General features: G+C 45.5%; 3 non-coding genes and 1 pseudogene across 3 annotated transcripts; 2 read left to right on the top strand and 2 right to left on the bottom strand.

Moving 5' to 3' along the window:
• Positions 1 to 2,139: 2,139 nt before the first annotated feature.
• On the bottom strand, positions 2,140 to 2,223 carry trnal-cag (transfer RNA leucine (anticodon CAG)). Its single transcript has one exon. It is a non-coding gene; the product is annotated as a tRNA-Leu (tRNA).
• A 78-nt stretch (positions 2,224 to 2,301) lies between these two features.
• On the bottom strand, positions 2,302 to 2,374 carry trnak-cuu (transfer RNA lysine (anticodon CUU)). The gene has a single exon. It is a non-coding gene; the product is annotated as a tRNA-Lys (tRNA).
• Positions 2,375 to 10,212: 7,838 nt separating this feature from the next.
• trnag-ucc (transfer RNA glycine (anticodon UCC)) lies at positions 10,213 to 10,284 on the top strand. Its single transcript has one exon. It is a non-coding gene; the product is annotated as a tRNA-Gly (tRNA).
• A 3,627-nt stretch (positions 10,285 to 13,911) lies between these two features.
• Positions 13,912 to 23,661, top strand: part of LOC137317445 (zinc finger protein 271-like) — a 433,617-nt pseudogene continuing 423,867 nt past the window's right edge.

Below are 23,661 nucleotides of genomic sequence, written 5' to 3'. Positions count from 1 at the left end.
AGAGGTCACGGGAAATATGTTTTTTGCCTTTCGAAAAAAGACGCGAAAGTTAGAGACATGTTTTGTTTTCAGCACGGCTGGTGAAATGGCGGACTATCATAAATTCGGAGTCGCCTTTGAAACATTTAAAGGCGACTACCTAAAAATCACTTCGTGCAAATTTAAAATCACGGTTCCTATTTATTTCGGTCTGAAAGAAATAACGATAAACGTGTCAGTCAGTGCCCGCGGTGAGACGGTGATGAACTTGTTTGTTGCGAAGTTCACCGCTGGGCTAAAGTTGACGCCGTTTAAAGGACGCGAACCCACTCAATGTAAAGGATGAGCTCATAACCAACAGGTCCCGTCAACGTCAAACACCTACTTTCTTGTTCAATAGAGCGAGCAGAGGCGTGTACATCATCAGACGCCAGCAACTTTAAGAAATGGAACAGATAAAGGCATAGATGCAAGTTCCAAATCTTTTCAATGCAAAGTTATTTCACTTTATTTGAAGTGCCGTGAGGCTAAAAACGGGTCCGAGATGATTTGCGTTCACTCGTGACTTGTTTTCCAGTGTTTGTCCGTCAGGTTTGCAATTCAATTTGTATTGGATATTGAAGATACTTCAGGATGATTGCACATCATAACATGTGTAAAGCAACCATCTTGATAACTCAATCATCACACACTCCACATCGACGCTGCAGAGGCCCCAGCACCCCTTTCAATATTGTTTTTCTTAACTCACAGTTTTCAAAAGGGAATTGGATAAACGCTTGGATCAAACTTTTTCAGGGTTATGGGGAAACAGCAGGCGAGTGGGACGAACTGGACAGCTCTTTCAGAGAGCTGGCACTGGCACGATGGGCTGAATGGCGCTATCTTATTCTATGATTCTATTAATAGATCAATTTCCGCCTTTCACTGAGCCTCCCTAAATGGAGCGCAGTAATCGTGTCCCTGTGAAATAAGCTCCTGAACAGTAATACGGAAATTAGCGTGGCTGAGCGGTTTGAAACTCTGGTTAGGCACCTAACAGGAAATTTCCTCTCTAAGATTGATTAGTTTATCAATTATCTCCCCCCTTTCGATCTTAAATGTCTTTACATATCTTTTTGATCTCTTCTTCTACTGTCATGCCCACAATACCAGTCTCCCTGGTAAATACTGAAGCAAAGTGATTATTTAATATTTCTGCCATTTCGCTGTCATTGCCTGTGAGTTTGTCGTGTGTCTCCCTTAGTGGCCCTATTATCATAGAATCATAGAATCATAGAATCATAGAAGTTACAACATGGAAACAGGCCCTTCGGCCCAACATGTCCATGTCGCCCAGTTTATACCACTAAGCTAGTCCCAATTGCCTGCACTTGGCCCATATCCCTCTATACCCATCTTACCCATGTAACTGTCCAAATGCTTTTTAAAAGACAAAATTGTACCCGCCTCTACTACTGCCTCTGGCAGCTCGTTCCAGACACTCACCACCCTTTGAGTGAAAAAATTGCCCCTCTGGACCCTTTTGTATCTCTCCCCTCTCACCTTAAATCTATGCCCCCTCGTTATAGACTCCCCTTAAGAGACATGTTTTGTTTTCAACACGGCTGGTGAAATGGCCAGACGATCATAAATTCGCAGTCGCCTTTGAAACATTTAAAGGCGACTACCTAAAAATCACTTCGTGCAAATATTCCTATCCTAAATTTTCTTTGGCTGTTGATGTGTCTCGAATACTTTGCTTTTTTTGATATTCCTTTTTTGCCTTTCCAATAGATCTTCAGACTTCTTTCCCAGTCTTATCACATTCCCCTCTCTCCTTTATTGGCTAGTGTGTGCCCTTTTCTTCAGTTTAAATTTTGCCCTTGTTTCTTTATTCATCCTTGGTGTGTCATTTCTGGCTAGTTTGTTCTTGCTTTTTAGTGGGATATATTTCTCCTGGACTCTATTTATCACCGTTTTAAATGTTTCCCACTGCTGTTCTATTTCTTTGTCCAGGTCATTAATATGTCAAACATATCACCGTTTGAAACTTCTCAAGTCACATTTCCATGACAAAGCCAGTTGCTTTTGTGGGAGGAGCAAATCAACTTGGTCTAAAAATCAGCTGCAGCCCAATCCACAAATAAAATATTTTCACGTCTTCGTAAAAATAAGCAATGTCAGAAGAGGGATTCGAACCCACGCCTACCGGAAAAGATTGCGACCTGAACGCAGCGCCTTAGACCGCTCGGCCATCCTGACTACAAATTTAACGTTTCATTATGCATCAATTCTGCACCGTTGGCCAGTGAACGCAACATAAAAGTTTTAAATGATACTCGCCCAACGTGGGGCTCGAACCCACGACCCTGAGATTAAGAGTCTCATGCTCTACCGACTGAGCTAGCCGGGCCTGATGGTACATCACCGCCTTATCTATTATTGCAGCAAGCAGGAGAAAGACTCCATTTCAAATTATTGGAATCAATTCTGAGTGACAGGATCAACTGTCACTCCGAAAGGCACGGACGAATCAAGGACAGTCAGCATGGATTTTTTAAGTGGAGGTCGTGTGTGACTAACCTGATTGAATTATTCGAGGAGGTGACAAGGAGGATCGATGAGGGTAGCGCAATTGATGCAGTCGACATGGATTTTCGCAAGGCTTTTGAAAAATTCCCACATGGCAGATTGGTCAAAAAAGTAAAGGCCCATAGGATCCAAGGGAATGTGGCTTATTGGAGCCAAAATTGGCTCAGTGGCAGGAAGCAAAGGGTAATGGTCGACGGGTGTTTTTTGTGGCTGGAAGACTGTTTCCAGTTGGGTGCTGCAGGGCTCCGTACTTGGTCCTATGCTTTTTGTGGTATACATTAACAATTTGGACTTAAACGTCGGGGGCATGATTAAGAAATTTGCCGGTGACACAAAAATTGACCGTGTCGTTGATAGCGAGGAGGAAAGCTGTAGACTGTGGGGGTTCAGGCAATTTTCTGATAACAAAGCACTCAATCTATCTCTGAATGAATTTTGAACGAATACGTTTGTTTGACCCGGAACAGGCACGATGGGCCGAATGATCTCCTCTTGTGGACTAACATAATACAATGATACTCAGTGTTGTCAGATGGAAAAGTAACACATTCCAAATAAGAGCAGAGAGAGGAAACTAGTCTAACAGCATAACAACACGGTGAGATATTGTATTTGAGAAGGATGAGGAGGGATAGTTTTTCATGGTGGTCGTCACATCCGGTATCATTTGTGATTTGATAAGGACCATTTCATGCTGCGACAGTCTCTGGCACTGTGTGTGAGTGTGGGATTCATTCTGTATCTGTCAGTCTCTGGTACTGTGTGTGAGTGTGGGATTCATTCTGTATCTGTCAGTCTCTGGTACTGTGTGTGAGTGTGGGATTCATTCTGTATCTGTCAGTCTCTGGTACTGTGTGAGTGTGGGATTTATTCTGTATCTGTCAGTCTCTGGTACTGTGTGTGAATGTGGGATTCATTCTGTATCTGTCAGACTCTGGTGCTGTGTGTGAGTGTGGGATTCATTCTGTATTTGTCAGTCTCTGGTACTGTGTGTGAGTGTGGGATTCATTCTGTATCTGTCAGTCTCTGGTACTGTGTGTGAGTGTGGGATTCATTCTGTATCTGTCAGTCTCTGGTACTGTGTGTGAGTGTGGGATTTATTCTGTATCTTGTCACTCTTTGATACTGTGTGTGAGTTTGGAATTGATTCTGTATCTTGTCAGCAGTGTGTGTGAGAGTTTGTGATTAATTCTTTATATAAAACTGTGTGTTAGTGTGGGATTCTTTCGGTATCTGTCAGTCTCTGGTACTCCATGTGACTGTGGGACTCATTCTGTATATACAGTCTCAAGTACTGTATGTGGGAGTTGAATTCATCCTATATATGCAGTTACTCATACTGCATGTGATTGTGGGATTCATTCTGTATATACAGTCTCCAGTACTGTATGTGGGAGTTGAATTCATCCTATATATGCAGTTACTCATACTGCATGTTAGTGTGGGATTCATACTGTACCTGTCAGTCTCTGGCACTGTGTGTGAGTGTGGGATTAACTGTGTGTCTGTCAGTCTCTTGTACTGTACGTGAGTTTGGGATTCGTTCTGCATCTGTGAGAGTTGGAGTCATTCTGTGTCTGTGTGTCTCTGGTACTGTCTCTGAATGTGAGATTCATTCTGTATCTGTACGTAATTATTCTCTCAGATTAAATTATGGTGTTCAATATTGCAGCTTTTATATCTCAATGTTTAAATAGTTTTACTCCTTGTTTAATTGGTAAATATGGACATACTTTCGGATTTGATGCTGGAGGTTTTAACCAGATTATTTGTGCGCTTTTTGGAGTACTATTAAATCTGTATCTCTGTGAGTACTGTTGTGGATGATAATGTATCTTTAAAACTGATAAGGTGACATTTTTGAATTGGTATGTAATGTGTAGATCAGTCTGTAGAAATGGAATTGATACCGTATCTTTCAGTCCAATATTGTATGAGATTTTTGGACTGGTATGTAATGTGTATCTCAGTCTGCACTAATAGAATTGATACTCTATCTTTAAATCTCATTCTACGAGTTCATTCTGAACAGGTATCTAATTTGTCTCTCAGGTTTACTATCTTTCAATATTTCTCAATCTGATACTCTGCCTGAGTTTTGGACTTGTGTGCAATTTGTATCATATGATACACTTTTCGAATGGATATTGCATGTATTAAAGTCATGTGTGTGAGAGTTCTGGGCTAGTATTCAATTTGAATCTCGGGGTACATTATTGGGATTCATTCTGTACCTTTGAATCGGGTACCATGTGTGATTTCTATCTGGTATTTAATTCGTAGCTAATGTTGCCCTATTGTGAGATTGACACAGTGCCTTTCACTCTGAGAGTGTGATTTTGGACTGGGATTTTTGTATCTACCTGTCAGCGGGACTGAGTTAGGGGGAAATGGAACAGTGTCTGCCTCACCTACTCTGCTTGACTGTTGGATTGAAAATGTGTCTCTGGAAATTGTGATCATTGTGGGACTGACTACTCCTGCTGTCTGAGACTGTGGAACTGATGAGCTGTCTGTGTCTCTGTGCTCTGTGAGTGATAATATACTTACTGTGTGTGAGAAGGAGCTGGCTGTACTGTTCCTTCTGCCTCGGGTGGAGGAAGCATCACATTTATTCTGGATCGTTCAAGGGTTTGCCTGGAGAAGGAAAATGATCTCTTGTTACTCAGGAACAGGTGAGGTAGAAAAGACAGAAGTGATCAGTTTAATATCTCTGTTAATGATCATTTTGAATATCCACAAATGAAATCCAGTGATACAAACAGTGTCAGTGTCTGACTCCACTGCAGTACTGCAGCACTCAGCTTCTGCATACCAGGTGTGTTGGGCTGTTTTACAACAATTTAATGACATCCAGACACGGCCCAACCCCTGCACTGATCCATGAATGGGACGACCCGATGGGGCAGGGACCTTTGTACAGGTCAGGTTTCTAATCCCCTCTCCCATGGGACTAACCGTTCAACCGAAACCAAACAGCCGCTGTTTAAAATGTGTCCTTCACACTTCTCACCTGATGCCTGCAATAGATGCTCTTTGTATAACTCCCCACATCCTTACTGTCCGGCTCTGTTTCCACTCTTCACTGTCCAATAACAATAAACAGGGTGAGGCTGGAACTAAACCAGGACCATTCACTCCTGGTTTGGGGAGAGAAAGCAGCAATGATTTTAATAGCAAGTTCTTCCCATTCACTCTCCCTTCCCCTGGACACACCCTGTCCACACACAGCCCGAGAATGACCTCTCCCTTCCCCCCTCTCACTCCATGTTCCGGGACCAGTTCCTGATCCACTCCGCCTCTTGCAAACAGCCCCCGGACTCCCCCTGAACTTCCCCCGGACTCAATGCCGATCTCTGAGCCCATCTGCGGACACGGTCCCGAAGCGATGAGCTGCTGTAACGAGGCTGCTCTTTGCTCCCTTCCCCCGGGGGCCGTGATCTCTCCATTCCCGGCTGTTTTAAACCATCTTCTTCCACTCACTGAAGGAATGGCGCCCACAATTCCCAATCCAAAAATCGATGGCAACTTTCCCCAATTGGAATTTTTCCGAGTCTGAGCAAAGGAAGTGGGTCTGGGGGAAAGGTCAGAGGGAATGGGGTCCACAGGCATTGCAGGAACAGGCACCAGAATGGGAAACAGATGGGATTCCACCAGTGCCTAACGCTGGAATCCAGACTGACTTTACAATCTCCAACTATTAAACTAGATGTTTCCATCCCTGCTGTTTCTCTCGGGGTCTTTTGATGGTAAAGAGCCTTTCAGAGATAAAGTGAGCGGCTGTGAAATCAGCCAATGGATTCTCTTCATTAATGGCCCCGATAATGTGTGACTGAGAGAGGATTTCTCAAACCAATCCTGGAGAAACATGGGAGGAAAGTGGGAGTCGGTGTATTTGCTGGGACCGTGTAGGGTTAATATCAGGCAGCAACAGTCGCAGATTAATTTAACCGGAGTGAAACTGTAGGTCACTGAGAGTAATATCGAACAGCCCTGAGCTGTAAAACTGCAGATAGTACAACAGGCATTAGAGGGTTAAATGTGACCCATTGTTTCTGTCCCTCTCTGTACTGTCCCTGAGTGTGGGATTAATAGTGTTTCTGACCCTTGTACAATATCTGTGAGAGATGAGATTGCATCTTCTGTCTCTCCAACGCGATCTTTCTGGATAAAATCGCACTTTCCCGGTCAGTCTGGAACTAATACTGTTAACGTCTGTCTGTCACTGTGTCTCACCGCTCTCTCTGTCTCTATCACCGTGTCTGCCTCCCTCTCTCTCTCTGGTGCTGTATATGAAGGTGGATACTGTTATTGAGCGTGATTTGGACACAGATCGGAAGTGTAAGACTGATACTGTCTCTCTCTCTCTCTATTGCTGGACATGAAAGTGGGATACCGTCTGATATAAAATAGAGAGAATGAGATGTCCGGGCCGGGCCTCACTGTAACTGGGGATGTTTCGGCTCCAGTCCCAGTTCATGGTCATAATCCTTTCACAGATTCAGGTCGAGAGTCTCTGTGAGACGGTAACACTGGCGGAGAAACTCCGCGTCATAACTCAAACCCCAACAGATGAGATTCTCCAAATAAGCTGCAATAAGGTGTTTGTAAAACGCTGAACCCGTCTGGGAGGGGATGTGTGGGGAGATAGAACAGGGAAACAGACTGAAATGGAGGAGCCGAGTTGACTTGTTATTGAATGGACTGTATTTAGGCAGGAATATTAACGATTTCTCATTGTAACGGGGCTTATTTGAAAGCTTCTGGTTTTTGGGAATCCTTGAATATGAAGCCCGGGTCTGTCAGGGTTTGTGCGGAGCGCTGAGGTTCGGTTCTATTATCGATAAACGGTTTGAAACTGTCGGATGGAGAGAACTGGAGGTGGAGCTGGAAGATCAGAGGCCACTCTCCGCTCTGTCACTCTGACTGTCTCCTCCCCTCCCGATTTCTCTGTTTAATCCCCCATATGGAACCAAAGCGGGTCGGTGGACTCTAAACACGGTTTACTCGTTAACAGGACGAAAGGCGAGTAATGTTCCTGATCTCCTGGGCACCAGGCAATTCACTGTTATTTGTTTCTGTACAGAGTTACATTTCAGTGATTCCCCAGTGAGTTTGATGCGTTATGTAAATAATCCAACAAAATAGAACAGAAACGGAGCGAAGCGCTGAATTCCACAGATGTAGAAAGGTTAGTCGAGCAGTTCTGGTGATTCTTTACGAGCCCAGCATGGCAAGTAGTTTAAATAAATACAAGAAACCTGGTGATGTGTGGGCTGGGATCTATAAGTCACCGTTTAAAGGACCGGACTGTGGTCACTGCCCCGACTCCAGTCCCATTAATTCCTCATCTCGTCCACAACGAAACAAAAGCAGCTCAAAGCCACACTGGTAGCATGATATTAGCGTTTCCCTTCAGACAGTCACCAGTCCTTTCACAGATACAGAGGGTGGCTCTGAAAAGAGCCTTTACATCGAGTTACATTGAACCTACAGCACAGAAACAGGCCATTCTGCCCAACTAATCTATGCCAGCGTTTATGCTGCTGATGAGCCTCCTCCTTCCTTACTTCATCTAACCCTATCGGCATATCCTTCTATTCCTTTCTCCCTCATGTGCTGATCTATCTTCCCCTTAAATGTCCCTCTGTTATTTGCCTCAGATACAACCTCGTAGTTGCAAGTTCCACATTCTAACCACTCTCTGGGTAAAGCAATTTCTCCTGAATTCCCTATTTGATTTATTAGTGAATATTTTATATTTATTACCTGAAGTTTTGGACTCCCCACAAGTGTAAACATTTTCTCTACATCTATCCGAACAAACCCTATCATTATCTTAAAAACCTCGATCAGATCAACCCTCAGCCTTCTCTTTTCTTGTGAAACGAGACCCAGTCTGTTCAGCCTTTCCTGATAAGAATATCCTCTCATTTCTGGTATCATCCTTGTGAATCTTGTTTGCACCTTCTCCAATGCCCCTATGTCTATAATATGGAGACGAGACCTGTTCGCAGTATTCCAAGTCTGGTCTAAACAAGGTTATATACAAGTTTAACATGACTTCTTTGCTTTTCAACTCTATCCCTCTAGAAATGAATCCTAGTGTTTGATTTGTCTTTTTATGACCTGATTAACCTGGGTCGTTACTTTTAGTAATTTGTGTATCTGTACCACGAGATCCCTTTGCTCCTCTATCCCATTTAGACTCTTATTATCCAAGCAGTGTGTGACCTCCTGATTCTTCATTCTGCAAGTTTATTAATGCCCTCTTGCATTTTGATGCTTTCTTCCTTTGTATTAACTAAATCCCCCAAGTTGGTGTCGTCCACAAATTTTGGAATTGTACTTCCGATTCCCGAATCCAAATCGTTAATGTAAATTGTGAAGAACAGTGGTCCCATCACCTGGAACTCCACTTCCCACGTTTTGCCACTCTGAGTAGCGACCCTTAACCTCTATTCTCGGCTTTCAATTTTGTACCCAACTGACCTGACTCCACGTGCTCCGAACTTAGCCATGAGTCTACAATGTGGTACATTATAGAAGGCCTTCGGAAAACCCAAATATATCACATCTACTGCATTAAACTTGTCTACACTTTCTGTTCCTTCTTCAAAGATTTCAATAAGGTTGGTCCTGTCCTTTGGGTTATCAGATTAAGCCTTGGCCGGTTTACTTGCTCTTGGAGCTCACAATGCTGGTTTTCTTCGGCATCAGCACGGCCTGGATATCAGACAACACCCTGAGCGATGTTCACCCGTCCCAGCAGCTTGTTGAGCTCCTCGTCGTTGCGGATGGCCAGCTGCAGGTGTCTGGGGATGATGCGGGTCTTCTTGTTTGTCCCGGGCCGCTTTGATGGGCAGCTCGAGGATTTCAGCCGTCAGATACTCGATGCACAGCAGCCAGATAGACCGGGGCTCCGGCACCCACACGTTCAGCATAGTTCCCCTTTCGCAGGAGCCTGTGAACACGGGTAACAGGGAACTGCAGTCCGCCCCGGGATGAGCGAGACTGGGCCTTGGCCCGAGCTTTACCGCCGGTTTTTCCTCTTCCAGACATTTCCACAATCTCACAAACACTTTCACAAAGAATGAAGAAATCCTCCCGCACTCGCCCTTCTTATACCTTCTGGGGGAGTACAGTGGGGGCACTTGTGATGGGTCTCTCTCAGAGTGTTTACACTGCCCGCTCACCCTCACTGATATTCTATCTTTGAACTGCTGTAATATTGTCCTTTAGTAATATTGCTGCTCCTCCTCCTTTCCCTATTTCCCTGTCCTTTCTAAAGAACTTATAGACTTGAATATTAAGCTGCCATTCCTGCCCAGTTGGTAGTCAGGTCTCTGTAATGATTTAATGGAATTATTTAACTTTACTCAATGGCTGATGTGAGCTGTGGTAAAATGTATTTCCAGCTGGTCAAGTATTGCAGGTATCGACTGTCTCTTCAGTCCGATATCAGGTGAAGAATTACTGGCTGGTGTGGAATTTCCATTGATTGGGGGTTGGTGAAATCGACTGGGCGGAAACAGGAACTGCAACAGAGCGAGAAAGGATCCGTCAGAAACCAGTGAAAATGAAGAACAAAATCCAACAGCCTGCAGTGTCTGTTCAGGATCTGATGTTTGGGAACTATTTTATTGTTGATTATTTTCAGCGATGGTGGTATAGTGGTGAGCATAGCTGCCTTCCAAGCAGTTGACCCGGGTTCGATTCCCGGCCATCGCAATTAAGTGTGCTTATTATTTTATTTCCATCAGGAACTCTGAAGTTTACAATCGAATTTGATGCAGTTCAGTTGGATATTGTTTCCAAAACATAATCGGGTGCAATTATAGTAAAATGTTTTCAACCTTCATTTCTTTTCCCGAAAGAAGGAAACGAGGAAAAACATGCTGGAAATACTGAGTTGCCAAGGGTCTAATGAGAGTGAGGAAGGGAAATTATATGTTAGCCTTTATTGTAAGGGTGTTGGAATATAAGAGTAAGGAGGTCTTGCTGCAATTGTAGTGTGAGGAAATATTGTGTAAAATTGGCCAATATTCGGTGGAGTTTAGAAGAATGAGAGGTGATCGCATTGAAATGTATAAGATTCTTGGACGGCTTGACAGGGTAGATGCTGAGAGTCTGATTCCCCTGGCTGGAGAGTCAAGAACTAGAGCTCATAGTCTCAAGATAAGGGGTCGGCCATTTAGGACCGACATGAGGAAACATTACTTCACTCAAAGGATTGTGAATCTTTGGAATTCTCTACAACCCAGAGGGCTGTGGATGCTCAGTCGTTGAGTTATATTCAAAGCTGAGATCGATAGATTTTTGGACTGCAGGGGAATCAAGGGATATGGGGATCGGGCGGGAAAGTGGAGTTGAGATCGAAGATCAGCCATGAACTTATTGAATGGCCGAGCAGGCTCGATGGGCCATATGGCCTATTCTGCTGCTATTTCTTATGTTCTTATGTAAAGAGCTTTATTTCCAAATGTGCTGACGGCAATAATTTAGGTAGCACAGTTAACATTGTAAATGGGAGCAGAAATTTGCAAAGGGACATTGATAGGTTAAGTGAATGGGTGAAACTGTGGCAGATGGAGTTCAACGTGGGGAAGTGCGAGGTCATCCCTTTGGACCATAAAACGATAGATCAGTGTATTTTCTGAATGGCAAGAAGCTAGGAACTGTGGGGGAGGAGAGAAATTTCGGGATCCAAGTACAGAAATCACTACAAGTGATTATTAAATCACAATTTTTTTTAAAAAATGGAGATTAAACTTTGATCTTTATCTCAAGGGAATTCGAATAAAAAGCAGTGGAAGTTATGTCACCGTTATACAGAGCTCTGGTTAGGCATCATTTAGAGTTCAGTGCTCAGTTCTGGGCACTGCACTCTCTATAATGGCTTGGAATGAGAATGGGTTTTTCCTTAAAGGAAGCTCACTGAACTGCAGGGTTTTTGAAGAGTTACGCTCAGAAATGGGAGCGGAGCTCATTTACTGCTTCACACTGTTACAACACATTGAGGAGAACAGCATCAATGAAGATAAAGGGAATTAAATGAAATGTGTCACACAGTTGCATCTCGCTGCTCTGTCTGACCATTTTAGTCGCTACTTCCCTGCAGAGGGATTTGAAAATTTGAAGGAAAAGTTTTGGTTGGAAGATCATTTTGTTTTCGAAAATCCTGAATCAATATTGAAGCTAAACTTAATGCTTGAGCAAGAACACGAGCCGATGCAACTCACCATTGATGGCACACTGAAAACACGCCACAAGTCATTCAGATTGTCATCTTTTTAGATCAGTGCTTTCAAAGAATATCCTCTGTTATGATTACTGTTCTGTTGTTGCTGCCGTTCACAACAACCTACCTGTGCGAACTGGGATTTTCGACGTTGATAAGGTTAAAAACAAGAGAAAGAAACTCAACAGCGCACCTGAGATGCGTGAAGCACTTTCATCCTGTGATCCAGATTGGACCGAGATCATGACCAACTGACAGACCCACCCCTCACATTAAGAAATGAAACTCAACCTGATCTTCTTTTACTGTATTTATACTGTATTGAAAATGTTTTTCAAGCAACGTCGATGTCTAATTTTAGTTATGACTTGAAGTGAAGTGAAGAGCGAGCATGGACTGACCTTTATTGGGATTTGATGAAAACTCCAGTCTGAAGTTATTATTGTTTGGGGTCCCTGGGGGAAGTGTTTTTCTTCCACTGGGTCACGAGAAAAATAGTTTGATAAACTCTGTTCTACATTGTCCGGTCAGTGTATGTTCAGCAAACCCGCTCTGAATTCCTCAGTCTGTATTTCCAGAAACGGTTCTGTCGGCGACGCGCGCAACAGAACACTGACCCACAACCTACGACTAATGGCAGCCGGATGGCCCACAATCCCCCGCGACCCAGAAACCCCTCTATCTCTCCGAGGCGCTGATTTATCCGGCCAGCGGCCCTTGCCGCGCCTGCGCGCTGCGCCCCTTCGAATGGAGATAGACCGTATTCTACCCCGCGCGGCATTCGGGGTAATCTCATCCGCCATTGTAATCCCCTCTTGCTGATAATTCTCTGATGGTGTTTAGAAGGGCGAGGTTTATCCAATCAAAAGCAAAATAATGCGGATGCTGGAAATGTGAAATATAAAGAGAAAATGCTGCAAAGCAAGTGAGGCAGCGTCTGTGGAGAAATAAACAGAGTTAACGCTTCAGGTTAGAGTTAAGATTTCGTCAGAACTGGAAGAAGTTAAAGTTTTAACAGTTTTTCAGCAAGTGGAGAGCCAGGGAAAGGTAGGGGGAGGGAAAGAACAAAAGGGAAGGTCTGTGATAGAGTGGAGGGCAGGAGTGATAAAGCGACAATAGGGATGATGGTGCAGGGGAAGGAGGGTGGTAATGGGTCAAGTAAAGAAACAAAAGATGGGTCGAGAGGAGTTTTAAATGGTTCCAGTCAGTTAGATGTGTAAAAGAGACTGTGAGCCGAAAGAAGTGCATTTGAAGCGGTGAGAGAAAGGGACACGCTGTGTAACCGGGCGCAAACACTCACCCACAGCCCAAACAAAATTTGTTTCCCACTTGGTGCAAAACAGAAGCCGCTGGCCGGAGAAATCAGCGCCTCGGAGAGATAGAGGGGTTTCTGGGGCGCGGGGGATTGTGGGCCCTCCGGCTGCCATTAGTCGTAGGTTGTGGGTCAGTGTTGTGTTGCGCGCGTCGCCCACAGAACCATTTCTGATTATTTGATTTTAATTACTTTTGTTTCTAAATTGTATCATGTTTCTCCAATTGTATTTCCCAACTCAGGTTCAAGGCCTCCAAACCAACCCAAATGTTGGAGATGGTGTGATGGGTTTGGATTTCAGAAGAGGGAGAAGGGTGAGTGTGTGGGACGGGGATTTACAGTCTGAGAGAATCAGCAGGAAGAATGTTCCATCGAAATTAGATTTGCCTGTTCTGAATTTCTATCCTGTATCCACAATGAGGACTTTTGTTGTCTACTTTTACAGGGTGTTACAAGGGGAGGATTTGCAGACAGGAAACTCAAACCAAACATGACATCAAGATCTGACAGTCACTCAATTCACCAGCACCTGAAGATCATCGGCCTTTGAACATAGAAGGAGAAATGTTCATCGGTTCTGTCCGTGGGAAAAGATTTCAAACATCAGTGTAACTGGAAAAGCACCGAGACACAAACCCGAGTGAGAGTGTTCCAGTGCGCTGACTGTGGAAAGAGCTTTAACCAGTTACACAGTATGAAAACACATCACACCATTCACAGCGGGGAGAAACCAGACACGTGTTCTCTGTGTGGACGAGGCTTCAACTGATCGTCCAACCTGGAGAGACACAAGGACACCCGCACCATGGAGAAACCGTGGAAATGTAGGGACTGTGGGAAGCGATTCAGTTACACATCCCAGCTGGAAACTCGACGCAGTCACACTGGGGAGAGGCCGTTCACCTGCTCCGTGTGTGGGAAGGGATTCACTCAGTCATGCAACCTGCTGAGTCACCAGCGAGTTCACACTGGGGAGAGGCCGTTCACCTGCTCCGTGTGTGGGACGGGATTCACTCAGTCATCCCACCTGCTGAGACACCAACGAGTTCACACTGGAGAGTTCACCTGCACTGAGTGTGGGAATGGATTCACTCAGTCATGCCACCTGCTGTCACACCAACGTATTCACACTGGGGAGAGGCCGTTCACCTGCTCCATGTGTGGGAAGGGATTCACTCAATCATCCAACCTGCTGACACACCAGCGAATTCACACTGGGGAGAGGCCGTTCACCTGCTCCGTGTGTGGGAAGGGATTCACTCAGTCATCTCACCTCATTGAAAATCAACTTGTTCACATTGATAAGAAACTTTTTTAATGTTCTGTCTGTGAGAAGAGCTTTAAAAGAAAAAGTGACCTGCTGACACACCAACGTACTCACACTGGGGAGAGGCCGTTCAACTGTTCCGTGTGTGGGAAGGGATTCACTCGGTCATCCAACCTGGTGACACACCAGCGAATTCACACTGGGGAGGGGCCGTTCACCTGCTCTGTGTATGGGAGCGGGTTCACTCAGTCATCTCACCTCATTGAACATCAACTTGTTCACATTGATAAGAGACCCCTGAAATGTTCTAACTCTGAGAAGAGCTTTTAAAGAGCATGGGACCTGCTGAGACATGAACATACTCACACTGGGGAGAGGCCATTCACCTGCTCCATGTGTGGGGTTGGATTCACCCGATCATCCCACCTGCTGAGTCACCAGCGAGTTCGCATGTGACTGCAGGTGTTGGATTCTGCTGTTATTACTGCTGTTATTGCTGCATCCAGGACTGAACCATATTCATTCTGACAGTTGGGGGTTTGTTTCTGATGTTAATGACCCCCTTCAACTGGGCTGGAGTTTCGTATTCTGCAGAAGTGTCAAATAAATCAGCTTTCTTTTAAACACAGTGTTTCTAGTCCTTGATATCTCGATGATAAGAGAAACAGTTTGAGGACTTATGATGAAGTGAGTGGAATCCATCTTAGAGCTGAGTTCCTCCACCTTTTTAATAGATGGATCGACAAGATGACCAAGTCTGACAGGACAGAAAATTCGATTTAATCAGCCTGAGCAGATTTCCACTACCCTTGTGTGAAAAGGAGCTTCCTGATTTCAATCCTAGACACCCTAGCTGTAAATTTAAGGTTATGTCCTCTTGTTCTGGATTCCCCCACCAGAGAAAATGGTTTCTATTTCTACCATATCGAATCCCTTTATCATTTTAAATATCTGGATCAGATCATCCCTAAACCTTCTGAACTCAAGGGAATGCAAACCAAATTTATGCAACCGGTCCTCATAAATGAACCCTTCAAGCCCCAGTATCATTCTGGTGAATCTGCACTGTCCCCCCTCCAAGGCCAATATATCCTTGGTGAGGATCAGTACTCCAGATGGGCTCTGACCAAGGCTCTGTAGAACTCAAGCATCACTTCCTTCCCTTTGTATTCCAGCCCTGGAGATAAAGGTCATTAGTCTGTGATTGCTTTTTTTATCTGTGCACTAGCCTTTAGTGTTTTTTTGTACATGGACACCCAAATCCCTTTGCTCCTCCACCATTCCCAGTCTCTCACTTTATGAAAATACTCCAATGTTTCCTTTTTATATCCAAATTGAATTATCTCACACTTCCCCACATTGAACTCCACCTGCCACAGATTGTCCATTCACTTAAACTGTCCCTTTGGAACTTCCTGCTCCAATCTACACCACTGACTGTGCCTCATAACTTAGTGTCATCTGGAAACTTGGACCTATAACTCTCTATTCCTTCATCCAAGTTATTGATAAACATGGTGAAAAGCTGAGGCCCCAGTACTGATCCCTGGGGACACCACTTGTCATATCCCCCCAATCAAAGAACATTCCCTTTATCCCTACTCTTTTCTCCGGCCTCCCAACCATTTCTAACCCGAATCACAAGGTCCCTTTCTTTTTATTTATTATCTTAATCTCTTGTGCTGAAACTTATCAAATGCCTTCTGTAAGTCCATATGGACAAAATCAGAGACACTCCCCTGTCCACCTTGTTAGTGACCTCATAAAATTTAAATAGATTGGTCAGACATGACCTGCCCTTCACAAATCCAATTTGACTCTCTTTGTCCAACTCATTTTTTCTCTCATGATAGATTTCAGTAAGTTCCCCACAATCGACGTTAAAATGACAGGTCTGTAATTTTCTGGTTTCTCCCTCCCTCCTTTCTGAAATAACGGAGTGACATTTTCAACATTCATATCCAAAGGCACAATTCCTGAGTCTCGAGAGCTTTGGGAAATTATGACTAATGCATCTGCAATTTCCCGAGCAGTTTCCTTAAATACTCTGGGTGGAAACCATCAGGTCATGGAGATTTCATTCTTTGTTTGCAGTTATTTATTTATCTGACTGTGTATAACAGGACTGAGTGTCCCAGCACTGACTGTGTGTATAACAGGACTGAGTGTCCCAGCACTGACAGTGTGTATATCAGGACTGAGTGTCCCAGCATTGACTGTGTGTATAACAGGACTGAGTGTGGCAGCATTGACTGTGTGTAAAATAGGACTGATTGTCCCAGCATTGACTGTGCATATAACAGGACTGAGTGTCCCAGCACTGACTGTGTGTATAACAGGACTGAGTGTCCCAGCATTGACTGTGTGTATAACAGGACTGACTGTCCCAGCACTGACTGTGTATGTAACGGGACTGAATGTCACAGCACTGACTCTGTATATAACAGGACTGAGTGTCCCAGCACTGACTGTGTGTTTTACAGGACTGAGTGTCCCAGCACTGACTGTGTGTATAACAGGACTGAATGTCCCAGCACTGACTCTGTATGTAACAGGACTGAGTGTCCCAGCACTGACTGTGTGTATAACAGGACTGAGTATCCCAGCACTGACTGTGTATGTAACGGGACTGAATGTCCCAGCACTGACTCTGTATGTAACAGGACTGAGTGTCCCAGCACTGACTGTGTGTTTTACAGGACTGAGTGTCCGAGCACTGAGCGTAGAGTGTACATTGGCTGCGGGAGGAAATATATGGGTGCGGTCGAATCCATGATTGGGTGGAGTGACATGGGGTTGTCGGTTGAGATTAAATCGGTTGAAGGAGGGTAGAGAGTCAGGGGTTGAGGGCCTTGGAGGCTTTAGAACACGGAGACGAGGATTTTAAAATCGAGGCATTGCCGTACCGGGAGCCAATGTTGTAACACACGAACAGAACAAGACACACACAGAGATCTCACAACAGAGCATGGACGGTCTCAAAGACCACCTCCCTCCGAGGGTTGCGGTCCACCGTCCCGGGGTCGCGGCTCCTCCCTCTCGGGGTTGCGGAACCTCCATCGCGGGGTCTCGGTCCCACTGTCCCGGGAGTCGCGGTGCGACCATCCCGGGGTGGAGGCTCCTCGCTCCTGGGGTCGCTCTCCCGCCGTCCCGGGAGAGGTCCCTCCATCCAGGGGTCATGGCCCCTCCATCCCGGGGTCTCCATCCCTCCGTCCCGGGGGTCGCGGTCGTCCCTCCATCCTGGGGGTCACGGTCCCTCCATCCAGGGGTTGCGGTCCCTCCATCCCGGAGGTCACGGTCCCACCATCGCGGGGTCTCAGTCGCTCCGTCCCAGGAGCCACGGCCCTTCTGTCCCGGGGGTCACGGTCCCTCTATCCCGGGGGGTAACTGTCCCTCCATTCCTGGGTCACGGTCCCACCGTCTCGGGGTCTCAGTCCCTCTATCCCGTGGGTCATGGTCCTTCCATTCCGGGGTCTCAGTCCTTCCGTCCCGGGGGTCTCAGTCCCTTCATCCGGGGGTCAAGGCCCCACCATCCCGGGGTGTCAGTCCCTCTGTCCCGGCAGTCACGGTCCCTCCGTCCCGGGGTCTCAGTCCCTCCGTCCCGGGGGTCTCAGTCCCTCCATCCCGGGGGTCACGGTCCCTCCATTCCGGGGTCGTGGTCCCACTGTCCGGGGGGTCTCAGTACCTCAGTCCCGGGGTTCTCAGTCCCTCCATCCGGGAGTACAAGTCCCACCGTCCCGGCGACTCAGTCCCTCCGTCCTGGGGGTCGCAGCCCCATTAACGCCGCTCAGCCTGGAGTCAGAGGAGCTGTAGCTCGGGCCGCCCTCACTGCGCCGTTCCCAGGCTCGGGGTCTAATCCACTCCAGGGTGCGGACCCTCCCTGTGTCGGCCTCGCCCCCGCCCACAGCAGCGGCCGCCCACCTGCCAACCCGAGCCCACCATCATCATCCTCCCGACGCCCGCCTGTTGCTGAGGGAATGTGGCACAGGGACCACGCGGCGCATGCGCGGCGTCCCTCGGGCCGGAGATGCACGTTCGCGTCGCGTCGTCAGCGCGCAAATGTGAGAGATGGTGCCGCGTGTCACGTGATGGGAGGAGTCAGCCCAGGACGAAGGCGGGCGGAGGTGAGAGCTGTCAATCAAAGGGCCCGGAGTCAGCACTCACTGCGCACAGGGTTTGGAGAATTTGTTCAAAATATAAAAATAGAAATATACAAAAAAATGAAAAAATTGCAAATGCAATAATCTGAATTAAAAACAGAAATGTCCAAACTCACATGAGGCTGATGGTCTGGGTCCTCCCGCCACTATTAGTCTTCTCTACCTGGGGCATAGGATGAGCAGAATGCTTGAATGCAACTTTCTTAATGCAGAGGGTGCTGCTGGCTGTATGGAATGGACCAGCGAGGGAGGCAGTGTGGACTGATTGTATCAGCAAATTCTAGAGAGTTGGCTAAGTACCTGATAGTGGTACCTTGGGATATGACAGCCTCGAAATTGGGATCTTTCTTTCATTCTTTATACTTGTGCATTTAGTTTTATTGATTGCTGTACCTGGACACCCAAACCCCTTTGCTCCACTACAGTCCCTAGTTGCTCACCATTTAGAAAATACTCCCTATTTCTCAACTGATGCCTGCAATAGGTGCTATTGGTATAACATTCCACATCTTTACGATCCGGCTCTGTTTCCACTCTTTGGTGTCCAATAAGAACAGACAAAGTGAGACTGGAACTTTTAAAAAATATTTCAAAATATACTTTATTTCGTAAGATTCATGGATACACACAGTTCAATGTAAACATTACGATTCAAAACAAATACATTACACATCATACGTTTCCATTATTACAATTCAAAACACAGTACATATCTTGTAATACATGCTGTACAATAAAGCCTTTGTGTAAGCCGCACCTCGCTTCAGTGTGCACCTTAGCATGTAATACTGGACCTTGGAATGTGCCAGTGGCCAACACTTAGCCGCGGACCGTTCCCTCGGCTGGAAGACCAGCAGGTTTTGGGGGAACAAAGGGCCTCCTTGACCGAGTTGATGGTCTTCCAGCAGCAGTTAATATCTGTCTCGGTGAGCATCTTGGACAACTGCCCATACAGCACAGCGTCCTGTGTTACCGAGCTGTTGGGGATGAACTCCTCTTCGACTCTACGGTATAGGGGTCGAGTCTCCGTGGAGAGGGATTATCACCTTTTACATGAATACAAGGATCCAATCTCCCACATTCATGTCAGTGTTTGGCAAACACTGTCTGAATGGCTTTCACACACCTGTCGAACCTTGGGGTCAGAGACGTGGGGGTAATTTCACCTTCACTGCTTGGACGGAGCAGAAATTAAAATCGGGCCGTTTCTATGAGAGGCGGGTGATCCGCTCTCCCAGATCAGCCCCAAGCAATGGTGAAAATTTCCCTCCACTTGTTGTGAACCGGTGGCGTTTGAGACAATGGACCAGCTTGTGGGCTTCGAAGATTGATACTAGAGCATAGGTCAGGAAAGGTGTGGCCGATTTTAAGTATCCCCGCCTGGCGGAAATGGGGTGGTAGAGGCTAGTAAATGGTGTCAGTTCACTAACAGTCCCTTTATTGGTGACGTTCCTGCCTCCATCATCGTGGGTAGGGTCCTGAGAGGAGCGGCCGGACCTACGCCCCAGTATCAATCTTCGAAGCCCACAAGCTGGTCCATTGATTCAAACTGCATCGGTTCAAAACATGTGGAGGGAAATATTCTGGTCAGGTCACGTGTAATATGTAAATCAGAGTATTATGACGTACGTGGGACACCATTTAATGTTGGTTACAAATGGGTGAAGGAGCCGCCCTTTCGATGGGCATTGAGTGGTCCAGAACACGGAGAAGTTTCTTTTTAACTTATAATTTGTTGAGCAAGGAGAAGCAGGAGAGCTTTCCCTTGGCCTGCTGCGGCCGTGCGAAATCTCCCGGCTCCTGATCGTCTCGGAAATGTATGAGGAGGTTTCCTTTAAAATCTGTGTAACCAGGTCCAGCCTCATGTCCCATTAATCTCGCTTCAGTTATTAAATATTGCTGTACAACAGCTCAGAGAGGAAACAATCTCCGGAACTCCCCACTGGAGTTTGAAAATACATTAATATTTTACCGGTTAGTAACGGTCCGGGTGTTGGTCCATTATTATTCTGTTCCGGTCAAAACAAATGTCCCAATGAACAGGACGCTGTCTGACCCTGACAACTCACCCTCAGTCCATCCCACCGGGCAGTGAGTGTGATGGGAAATAATAATCAACGGAAAAGGAGGATTTGATTTTATTCATTTCAGGATTAAACATTTCATATTGAAATATTTAATATTAAAATTACATTATTTCCAGACTAAAAACAATTTCATGTTAGAATCACATCTTGTATCATTTCACAATACCGTAATTGTCGGGTAAAATATAATCCCTGTCTGGTATTTTCAAATCTATTTAAAGCATTGGATTGATATCAGTTACTTTATTAAACTTTTCGTTGTGAATGAATCCTAAAATTAGGCACGGTGAATAACGGGCTCCCGAACCACTACCACCCGTCTTATGCGAACGCGAAATGTGAAAATCTACTCGAATTGACTTTTTATTTAATATCGGAGGAAAGTGTTCAGACATTTCTATGATTTAACGAATGTAACAATTAGATTCAGTGGGTATTTCACCCAGTTCTTCAGCTCCTCTCTGAATTTAGTCTGGGTCACAGCATAAATACACGTGTTGGTGCAGGAACTGAGAAGTTGAAGCATGAATGCGGCTGACTCAATGTCACTGGCCGTATAATATTGGGCGTTTGTTACACGCAGAGAAATAAAATTAAAAACGAATGTACTCCATAACAATAAAAAACTGCCTGATATACTGAAGAGTAAAATGATGGATTTCCTTCGGTTCTCCATCTCTGGATCCTTGTGATTCTCTCCATTGCTGCGGCCCCGGAGTCCCCGGCGGACTCTACTGGCCGCTAAAATGTGCCTGGCGGTGAGAACATTGAACAGTAAAATCAGAATGAATGGGAGACAAGGCATTAACACAAGACTAAACAAGTCAAACGCTGCCCATGCCGGTGAAGTGAAAAATGTCGGTTTCCAGACACAACCCCGGGGTACATTGTCCATTATATATTCCGGGTGAAAGGCAAAGTACCAGGGAATGTTTAGTAAACAGCTCAGCGCACTCACCACCCCGATAACAGCAGCCGCAGTTTTCTCGGTGCAATAATTTGTTTTCAGTTTCTGACAACAAATGGCCACAAATCGATCAAAGGTGAAAACTACCGTGAACCAGACAGAGGCCGCTACGGCTGCAAAACTCAGGGTGAGAATGAGACGGCACACGGGGGTAATGGTCAAGAATGAAACTGGGAAATAAATCTCAATAATACGCATCAATATAACATCGGTAATAACGACCAGAAGATCGGCCGCCGCCATTCCCACCAGGTAGCGAGTGACACATTTGGAGAGACCGCACTTTCCTCGGGACAGGATCACAATCGCCACCAAGTTAACTGTAAGAGAGAGAAACGGAAGCAGAGAAATTACTGATCAGACCTGTTGTCAAAGCAGCAGTTTGACAGGATTTGCGGTGAAATTTTCAGCTTTGTTTTTGCATCAAGCGGTGGAAACTGATTCACTGAGCTGGGCAGCACTTTCGGGCAGAGAAATGGTTTAAAACACAATGATCAATAATGAATTGGGAAATTGATGCATAAAGTAAATGAAGTGATCACGGGATCCACTGGAAGAGCCGAGTGAGGGCGCAGGTGCAGGTGGGGAAGGGAGAAGGGGTTTGACCGAGCGGGAATCCAATGGGTTAATTCCAGATTTGGGCTCCAGGTGGAACGGAAAGTGAGCGAGGGCCGGTTCGGTGGCGGGGGTGGGGGAACAGTGGGAGGTGCTGCTGGTTTGTTGCTCTGGGTTGAGACAGCTGACAGGGGCTGGCTCAAAACCGGAAAGACCGCGATCAGCGGCGGTGAGTTTGAGGCTTCGAATCGGCATGGAAGAGGCAGCTGCAGGCGGAGTCGGTGAGTGAGTTTGTGAGGGAGCCAAAGAAAAATGATATGTAGGAGCTGGAGAGGAGTCAGGAGCAGATGGTTTGGGAAAACGAATGAAATGAAGCAACGGATGAGGAGACAGAGGATTCAATGCAGTGGGAGGAGAGGCTGGGATTCACAGGGAGAGACTGGAGCAGAGTGTTAGAGGAAATCTAATCTGTAGGTCCCACTAACACAATCCAATCAATAAATTCAACCTTTAATATCTGTGGTGATTGGTGTCAGGAAACGTCTCCTTTTTCACATAACGTGGTCAATAAATTTACTTTGCATATTGAATTAAAATTAAATTCAAAAACACTAAGTAAATTGGCCATGTTCTTTATTGAATGAAGCCGTCACATAACTTTTAGCATACAATATCCTAATAATTCAATGCGGTCAAGAATCACTGATTTTAATCTTTAATTACATTTCAGTTATGTTTATTTATTCAGTCAGTAAACCAGTAATAGGAATATTCACATAAACAGACTGAGGACCTGATCGTGATAAACACACCCGGCGAGAGAACAATCAAACTCTCACAATCTGACAACATCCTAATAACACCTTCAAGTCACATTTGCTCTTCATAATTGAATTGGAAGTTTCAGCAGTTCATTCCGAAGAATTGTTCACAACGCTGCCGCTCTCTCTGTCTCTCTCTGTCTCTCTCTCGTTGTTACTCCCCCTCCATCTCGTTTTCATTCTCTATCTCTCCTCTCTATCTCCCCGCACTCTCTCTACTCTCTTTCTCAAAGCGCATTTTCACATCCGAGTAAATCCTAACATTCTGCGCCTGCTTTCTCTTCACCAGCCCCGTGTTCCAACGGTCCTATTCTTAGTGTCAGTTTATTAAATTGTGAAGCCACTGTGAATAGTTTAACGTATCTACAGATCATTCAAGTCTCCACCTGTTCACCTACACTGTTCACTTCATCTACAATGCATGGAATAAACAGAATTGAATCCCTCTTCCAGACACACCTCATAATAATTGAAATTCCTTCTCCTGTAATTACAAAGTACAGCGTTAGATGGCGGCATTGTTCAATTAACAAAACACCAACATCACCGCTGCTACTTGTAATCGACAGATAAATCGAAGGGCTCGTGATTCCAACAGATAAAGTGCAAACTGATACAACATAACCTCAAAATATTGCATTTTACAGTGAATTCATCCACAGTTAATCAGAGAATGAGATGTGAAAGAATCAGCATCA

This window comes from Heptranchias perlo, unplaced genomic scaffold, assembly GCF_035084215.1.
Source record: "Heptranchias perlo isolate sHepPer1 unplaced genomic scaffold, sHepPer1.hap1 HAP1_SCAFFOLD_62, whole genome shotgun sequence".
In the NCBI taxonomy this organism is placed as follows: domain Eukaryota; kingdom Metazoa; phylum Chordata; class Chondrichthyes; order Hexanchiformes; family Hexanchidae; genus Heptranchias; species Heptranchias perlo.
Note: the sequence above shows the minus strand (reverse complement) of the source record. Positions and strands in the feature narration are given on the sequence as shown.